Consider the following 9,147-nt stretch of genomic DNA (forward strand, 5'->3'; position numbering starts at 1 on the left):
GATACTTGGTTATTCATCATTTTACTACTTGTTGACTCGTGCACTTGCGAGATTCTAGATTCACAAAATTAGGCAACAAGTTTTTGGCGCCGTTGCCGGGGACTGTCTTATTTGAATCTTATTGTTAAAACAATTTTATTCAAGTATTTTTGTTCATTTTCATTAGAGTTTCTGATTGTTGGCAGGTCTTTGGAACATCTTGTATGCAAGAACCTGAGTTATTCCTTCCTGACCCAGAAATTGAAAGAACTTTGAGAAGGAGAAGAAGGGAGCAGCGAGGATTTGCTCACATACAAGAAATGGCTGAGGAAGACGCTCAGGGGATCTTACTAAATCAGGGGCAGCAGCTTAACGCTCTTGAACCAGCTCAGAGACCATTCGTGGTTGATGACCGTGATCGAGCTATCAGAGATTTTGCAGTCCCGGTTCTTGATGGGCTGAATCCTGTGATTGTTCGGCCAAACATTGAGGCCCCACACTTTGAACTTAAACCGGTCATGTTTCAAATGCTACAGATCGTGGGACAATTCAGCGGTATGGCGACAGACGATCCTCATCAACATTTGAGGTTATTCATGGAAGTTAGCGATATATTCAAGCTACCGGGAGTTCCTTCAGAGACTTTAAGGCTGACACTTTTCCCTTTCTCTTTGAGGGATCGTGCTAGAGCTTGGTTTAATAGCCTACCTGCTGATTCCATTATTACATGGAATGATATGGCTGAGAAGTTTCTTATGAAGTATTTCCCTTCGACAAAGAACGCCAAGTAGAGAAATGACATTACCTCTTTTCATCAAGGTGATTGAGAGTCAGTTTATGCGGCATGAGAACGATTTAAGGAGCTACTCAGAAAGTGTCCATTACATGGTATTCCCCATTGGATTCAAATGGAGACTTTTTACAATGGTCTCAATGAACAAACGAGAGTGATGGTTGATGCCGCAGCTAATGGTGCTCTTTTGACAAAATCTTACAATGAGGGCCTATGAGATTCTAGAGAGAATAGCTACAAATCATTATCAATGGCCAACCGAGAGATTACCCACAAGAAAAACACCGGGAGTTCTTGAAGTAGATGCAATTACCGCTCTTTCGGCTCAAGTGTCGAATTTGACCAACATGTTCAAAACCATGAACACTTCAACTAGAGTGAATTCTGTCCAGGCCCTCACACTCTCTTGGGTATACTGTGGAGAGGGGCGCCTATTTGAGGAATGTCTTTCGAATCCCGCTTCAGCTTGTTATGTGAGTAACTACAACCGCAACAATGCTTACAGCCATCAATACAACCAAGGATGGAGACAACATCCTAACTTCTCTTGGAGTAATCAAGGGGTAGGTTCTAGTGGTGCTCCCCTTTATAATAGACCAGCTCAGCAGTCGGGTTTACCACAACCAGCTCAACCAATGTGGATTCAAGCGGGTGAAAATCCAAATTCTTTAGAGAATTTCCTTAAGGAGTACATAACGAAGAATGAGGCTAAAATGCAGAGCCATGATGCAACCTTGAGAAGCTTGGAAACTCAAATTGGGCAACTGGCAAATGTTTTAACTAATCGCCCCCAGGGCACTCTTCCAAGCAATACGGAAAATCCTAGGCGGGAAGGCAAGGAGCATTGCAAAGCCATTTTATTGAGAAGTGGAAAAGCATTGGAGCAGCCACAGGAGAAAAACGAGCTGGATGGAGAGCCCTCTTCGATCCAAAAGGAAGAAAGGCAAGATGGCCGCATGAACCCTGTACAAAGTTAAGATGAGGTAGAACCTAGTGTTGCTGCAGCAACGCAACAGCAGCACAGTTCAGACCAGCAACATCAGAATCTACGTTCTGCTGACAAACAGAATTCTGCAATGTTGAGGCAGCAGCATGAAGCCGCAGGAACGTGCCAGAACAGACCGCCACCGCCCTTTCCTCAAAGATTTCAGAAGAAACAACATGACAAGCAATTTGGGAAGTTTCTTGACGTGCTTAAACAACTTCATATCAATATCCCATTAGTTGAAGCTCTTGAGCAAATGCTGAATTACGTAAAATTTATGAAAGAATTTCTTTCCAAGAAGAGGCGTTTGGGTGAGTTCGAGACAGTGGCACTTACAAAAGAGTATGGGCTGATTTCTCAAAGCACTCTACCACCTAAATTGAAGGACCCAGGGAGTTTCACAATCCCATGTTCGATTGGCAACACTTATTTTGGTAAAGCCTTGTGTGATTTGGGTGCTAGCATAAGTTCGATGCCAATGTCTATTTTTAAGCAGCTAGGTATTGGTGAAGCTAGGCCAACTACAGTCACCCTTCAACTTGCCGATCGATCATTTGTTCATCCGGAGGGAAAAATTGAGGATGTGTTGGTGCATGTTGATAAATTCATTTTTCCGGTGGATTTTGTGGTCTTGGATTATGAAGCAGACAAGGAGGTACCCATTATTTTGGGTAGACCATTTCTAGCCACTGGAAAGACATTGATTGATGTGCAAAAAGATAAACTTACTATGCGAGTTGACGATGAGCAGGTCACATTAGATGTTCTCAATGCTATGCGCTTTCCAGATGAGGTTGAAGAATGTTCGGCTGTAGGTGTATTAAATGCTCTTGTGTTGGAAGAACTTAATAAGAATGCTTATGAGGAAATAGAGGACTGGTGCGTGTTGATAAATTCATCTTTTCGATGGATTTTGTGGTTTTGGATTATGAAGCAGACAAGGAGGTACCCATTATTTTGGGTAGACCATTTCTAGCCACTGGAAAGACATTGATTGATGTGCAAAAAGGTAAACTTACTATGCGAGTTGACGATGAGCAGGTCACATTAGATGTTCTCAATGCTATGCGCTTTCCAGTTGAGGTTGAAGAATGTTCGGCTGTAGGTGTATTACATGCTCTTGTGTTGGAAGAACTTAATAAGAATGCTTATGAGGAAATAGAGGAGGAGGATGTCGCAAACGCTGCATTGGAGGTTGAGCAGGTTGACGATGATTCTCAAGCATTACTGGGAGAAACCGATCAAGTGGCTGTTTGTCAAAGAAGACCATTTAAGTCGCTGGATTTATCTGAGAGAAATTTGAAGCCTCTTAGGCCATTAATTGAAGAACCACTGATTTTGGAATTGAAGCCTTTACCAAATCATTTGAAATATGCTTATTTGGGCGAGGAAGATACTTTGCCAGTAATCACATCATCCACCTTGGATGAGAAACAGGAGGACATGTTGCTTGAAGTGCTTAGAAAGCATAAAAGGGCTATGGGATGGTAGATAGCTGATATTAAAAGGATCAGCCCTTCCCTGTGTATGCACAAAATCCTGCTAGAAGATTGCTGCAGCAATTCAGTGGAACAGCAACGGAGATTGAACCCCATCATGAAGGATGCGGTGAAGAAGGAAATCATCAAATGGCTGGATGCAGGGATAATTTACCCAATTTCAGATAGTTCTTGGGTCAGTCCTGTCCAGTGTGTACCAAAGAAAGGGGGACTGACAGTGGTGGCCAATGACAATAATGAATTGATACCCACTAGAACCGTGATTGGTTGGAGGGTATGCATAGATTATAAAAAGCTCAATGCTGCCACTAGAAAGGATCATTTCCCGCTGCCGTTTATTGATCAAATGCTGGACAAACTCGCTGGGAAGGAGTTTTATTGGGATGGTAGATAGCTGATATTAAAAGGATCAGCCCTTCCCTGTGTATGCACAAAATCCTGCTAGAAGATTGCTGCAGCAATTCAGTGGAACAGCAACGGAGATTGAACCCCATCATGAAGGATGCGGTGAAGAAGGAAATCATCAAATGGCTGGATGCAGGGATAATTTACCCAATTTCAGATAGTTCTTGGGTCAGTCCTGTCCAGTGTGTACCAAAGAAAGGGGGACTGACAGTGGTGGCCAATGACAATAATGAATTGATACCACTAGAACCGTGATTGGTTGGAGGGTATGCATAGATTATAAGAAGCTCAATGCCGCCACTAGAAAGGATCATTTCCCGCTGCCGTTTATTGATCAAATGCTGGACAAACTCGCTGGGAAGGAGTTTTATTGTTTCTTGGATGGTTACTCAGGCTATAATCAGATTGCTGTCGCACCAGAGGACCAAGATAAAACAACCTTCACTTGTCCATATGGAACGTTCGCTTTCCGAAGAATGCCATTTGGTTTGTGTAATGCTCCAGCAACATTCCAGAGATGTATGATGGCGCTATTCACTGACATGGTAGAGAAGACTTTGGAAGTGTTTATGGATGATTTTTCCATCTTTGGCGACTCTTTTGGCGATTGCTTGAAAAATTTAGCTAAGGTGCTTCAGAGATGTGAAGAAACTAACTTGGTCCTCAATTGGGAAAAATGCCATTTTATGGTCACAGAAGGAATTGTCTTGGGCCATAAAGTTTCCCAAAGAGGCATTGAAGTGGATAGAGCAAAAATCAAAGTCATTGAGAAACTACCTCCTCCAACGTCGGTCAAGGGAATAAGGAGTTTTTTGGGGCATGCCGGGTTTTATAGGCGATTCATAAAGGATTTCTCCAAAGCCTCCAAGCTGCTGTGTCTTCTTTTGGAGCAAAACAGACCATTTGACTTTAATGAAGATTGTCAACGTGCATTTTTTGACTTGAAGAGAGCACTTGTGACAACTCCTGTGATTGTTGCACCAGATTGGGCACTTCCATTCGAGCTGATGTGCGACGCCAGTGATCACGTAGTGGGGGCAGTGCTCGGCCAGAGAAAAGGAAAGCTTTTTCATTCTATTTATTATGCTAGCAAACAGTTACTGATGCCCAATTGAATTATACCACGACAGAAAAAGAACTATTGGCTGTGGTATTTGCTTTTGACAAGTTTCGATCCTATCTTATGGGGACGAAGGTGACGGTATATACGGACCACTCAGCCATAAAATACCTCATCTCAAAAAAAGATGCCAAACCAAGGTTGATTCGGTGGATCTTGTTGCTTCAGGAATTTGATCTTGAAATCAAAGATAGGAAGGGAACCGAAAACCAAGTGGCAGACCATCTATCTAGACTCGAGCAAGGAAATGGGGCTGAATCACATATTCCTATTCAGAAGAAATTTCCCGATGAGCAGCTCCTTGTAGTGCAGCAAGCTTCTTTGCCAGGGTATGCAGATTTAGCAAATTATTTGGTGAGTGGCAAGGCACCTCCTGAAATGAGCAGATAGCAGATGAAGCGGTTCTTACATGATATGAAATCTTACTATTGGGAGGAGCCTTTTCTGTATAAACAGGGTGCGGACCAAATTTGGAGGCGATGTGTTCCCCAAGAGGAGACATTGAGTATTTTGCATCATTGTCATGCTTCACCATATGGAGGTCATTTTGGGGGTTCAAGAACTGCGGCCAAGGTATTACAATCCGGTTATTTTTGGCCTACACTTTTTAAGGATGCTTATGAATTTGTCAAGATGTGTGATCGGTGTCAACGTGTGGGAAACATTTCACAACGTAATGAAATGCCCTTAACTAATATCTTAGAAGTTGAGTTGTTCGATGTATGTGGCATTGATTTTATGGGGCTTTTCCCACCCTCATATGGCAACCTGTACATATTGGTAGCAGTTGATTATGTATCAAAATGGGTTGAAGCATCGGCATTCCCCACCAATGACTCAAAGGTGGTGATCAAATTCTTGCATAAGAATATTTTCACTCGTTTTGGGACTCCACGAGCCATGATAAGTGACGAGGGGACTCATTTTGGGAGTAGACAATTTGAGGGGGTGCTCGCCAAATACGGTGTCAAACATAAGGTTGCTACAACATATCACCCCCAAACAAGCGGTCAAGCTGAGATTTCTAATAGAGAAATCAAGGGAATCTTAGAGAAGGTCGTGAACCCGAACCGAAAGGATTGGTCATTGCGATTAGATGATGCACTATGGGCCTACCGGACAGCCTTCAAGACACCCTTGGGAATGTCCCCTTACCATCTTGTTTTTGGCAAAGCGTGTCATTTGCCATTAGAATTGGAGCACAAAGCTTATTGGGCAACAAGAAAGCTCAACATGGATCTACAAGCTGCTGGGCAAGCAAGGTTGCTGCAATTAGATGAGTTGGAAGAGATGCAGATATTCTCGTATGAGAACACAAAGTTGTACAAAGAAAAGACTAAAAGATGGCACGATAAGAGGATCAAACCGATCAAACCAAGGGAATTTGAACCAGGCCAACAGGTGTTGCTATATAATTCGAGGTTGAAACTATTCCCAGGTAAACTCAAATCCAGATGATCGGGACCATTCACAGTAGCCACGGTTTTTCCACATGGAGCTGTGGAATTACAAGAGGAGAAATCCGGGAGGAAGTTCTTGGTAAACGGACAACGAGTCAAGCATTATTGGGGAGGACCTATGGAACGTTCCAAGACCTCCGTCACATTGAGCGATGACTAAAAAGGGGAAGATGTCAGGCTGAAGACGTAAAAACAAGCGCTATTGGGAGGGAACCCAAAGTTTTTAGTTTTCTTCATTTCATTTCATCTTCATTTTTTTTTAGTTTTGAGTTGTTTATTTCTTCTATTTCATCGTCTTTCTTATTTTGATTTGAGGTTTCAAGCAGTGCACTGACTTTATTATTAAGTGGCAGGGCAGTTTAGTATCACGATTAGCTATTTATTCCACATGAATCAAATTGCTGTGGATTGCTGTAGAAATTGAGAGGCAAATAGAGCAAGCAGATAGAACAGGTCTGAAAATTGGGAGCAATAGTTTACTGCAGCATCGTGCAGCATCGCGTGGCATTGCTTCCCCTCACGAGAAGTCGATTTAGGATCTAAGGGGTTTAAATGGGACGGCATCGTTTTGGCAGTTATTAGAGGAGCTGCTTTTGCGTCCTCAGGTCTTTGATGATAACACGGAGGAGCCAGCCCCAGAAGGTGATAATGATGCCACTAATGGTGCTTAACAGGGTGAACCACCAATTGCTGCAGCAACTGATGTAGAAGCCCTTTCATCGTCTCGTGGCAAGAACAAGGGTAAAACAGCGGCCGCTGACCCGCCACCCAGGCGACGCTCACTGCGCAACCCACTAAATTGGAAGTGGAACATATGACACACACTTGAGGGAGTTTTCTTTTACCTACACTATATATATATATTTTTTATATAATCTTATGTTTATTGTGGGTTATTTTTGTGTTTTGTGCAGTGAGGACACTGCTCCCCTCTAAGTTTGGGGGGGTGTTTTCTATTTTTATGATTTTTGTCAGTGTTTTATTTTTATTTGTTTTTGTTTCTTTTTGTGTTGGTTGTTTGTTGTTACTGTTTAGAACTTGTATTTTTAGTTTAGTGTTCTCTGGTTTTGTTGGTTTAGTGGTTAACCTAAGGATGCTTAATGATGATGTAGTTGTTTGAAAATCTTAAAAATTTTGGGATTTATTGACATGAATGACTCAATAGGGATGTTTATTGTGGACTGATTTCCAGGAAAGATTTATTCCCCATTTATAACACTTTGGACTGTGGATAGTAATTTGAGAAGAACTTAGGAAACTTTGAACTTTGGGAGGCTTAAGGTTTTAGAACTAGCTTAAAGAATCCCTTGAGGCAATAGTTAGGAAGCCAAGCAGTTTGGAGGAGCTAGGATTGGGTAGGAAGAATTCAAGTTTGGGGGAGTTGATGATGAAAAAAAAAATTAAAAAAAAAAGAAAAAAAATAAATACAAGTTAAAAGTGGAAATTAAGTTGGAACACTCCTTTGTTTTAAGCTGCTGAGTAACCAAGAGTAACATGTGCCCCATGTGTACTTTTGCGTAAAAAGGTAGTTTAAATCATGAGTTATGTTGTGGCAGCTCTGAAGCATAACCTTATTGAGTAACCGGGTGCCTTCATCACCAATGTTGGCATTCGCGTCAAAAGATAGGAGTTATGTGAAGAGTTTTCAAAAAAAAAATTATTAAGAGAAGAAAAGAATAAATCACCCCCCTAAACAACCCATTTTCTGGTGAATCTTAAGTAATTGGTAACTTTACAAAGCGGAGAAGGATTTGATGAGCCAGCCTATGAAACCACTATCTAGGTGCTATGATCGTAGTTCATTGGGACTTAGGTGATTCAAGAGTTGCTAGTCACAGTTTCCACACACGCACTTAGGGGAGGATTAATTTCTGGGGAAAGGTCTAAGATGAATTGAACTAGAGAGTCATGAGTGTTGATATTGAACAAAGGTTTAGGATAGAAAAAGCAACTTTGAGGGCTGAGGGTTGACCACATTCACAGCAGAAACCAGATTTTTAGATAGGTAGTAGAGTCTTGCAGTTGTCATCTTGTGTTTTATTGTGTTTTATTTTGCGTCATTACTCGAGGACGAGTAATGGTTTAAGTTTGGGGGTGTGATAACTTTATGAAAATAGAGTTAATTGAGCATTTCCCAGGCTTAAATTTTTACCTAGAGGGTAATTAGTATTAGTTTTCTCCTATATTTTGTCTTGTTAATAGTTTTTAGTTATTTGTGTTTCATAAATTCTCTCTCTCGTGATTAGCGTTTAAAAAGAGCTAATTTAAGTGCACTTTGTGGTTAATCTCAGCTTTAAGAAAACGTGGTCGTTTAGAGCTTTGAGCAGCTTCTCATTTTTGGAGTATGAAGAAATCCTAGTCAGCATTGCTCTACATTGCTCCACCAAGATAAGCTGGGCCAGACGTGTGTTTTGCTGACAGCTGGACCTGAGCTGGTTAATGGGCTGATTTTGTCTGTGAAGGGTGCTGATTGAGCCACTCATTGGAGGCTTTCTCATGTGCTGCCACGTGGAATTAGGGTACAATAAGTACCTGCAGCTGAGAAGAAAGAAGGTGTCCTTGGTCATATTTTGTAACGTAGAGGCGGCTGAACTTGGGAAAGGAAACCACATCTATTTCTCTTATCAAGTACCAGCTCCAGTACTGGAAAGAAGAAGAAGAAAACATCACAAGGTGTTGAACGCGAAGGAAGGACCATTGTTGATGCAGGAAGTGCTAGAAGAAACCTTGGAAAAGGGGGATTCGGATTCTCTCCTCGTCACCTTAGTTTTTCTTACTCTCAATACTCTTTTTTACCTTGTTGAAGAACATTTACGTTCCTCTATAAATCTGAACTCGAATCCATATATAACTCTATGAGATTATGATTTGTTGGCTGAGATTGTTGAGTTGTTAAATATTGAAAT

The sequence above is a fragment of the Morus notabilis genome, unplaced genomic scaffold, assembly GCF_000414095.1.
Source record: "Morus notabilis unplaced genomic scaffold, ASM41409v2 Scaffold13, whole genome shotgun sequence".
NCBI lineage: Eukaryota > Viridiplantae > Streptophyta > Magnoliopsida > Rosales > Moraceae > Morus > Morus notabilis.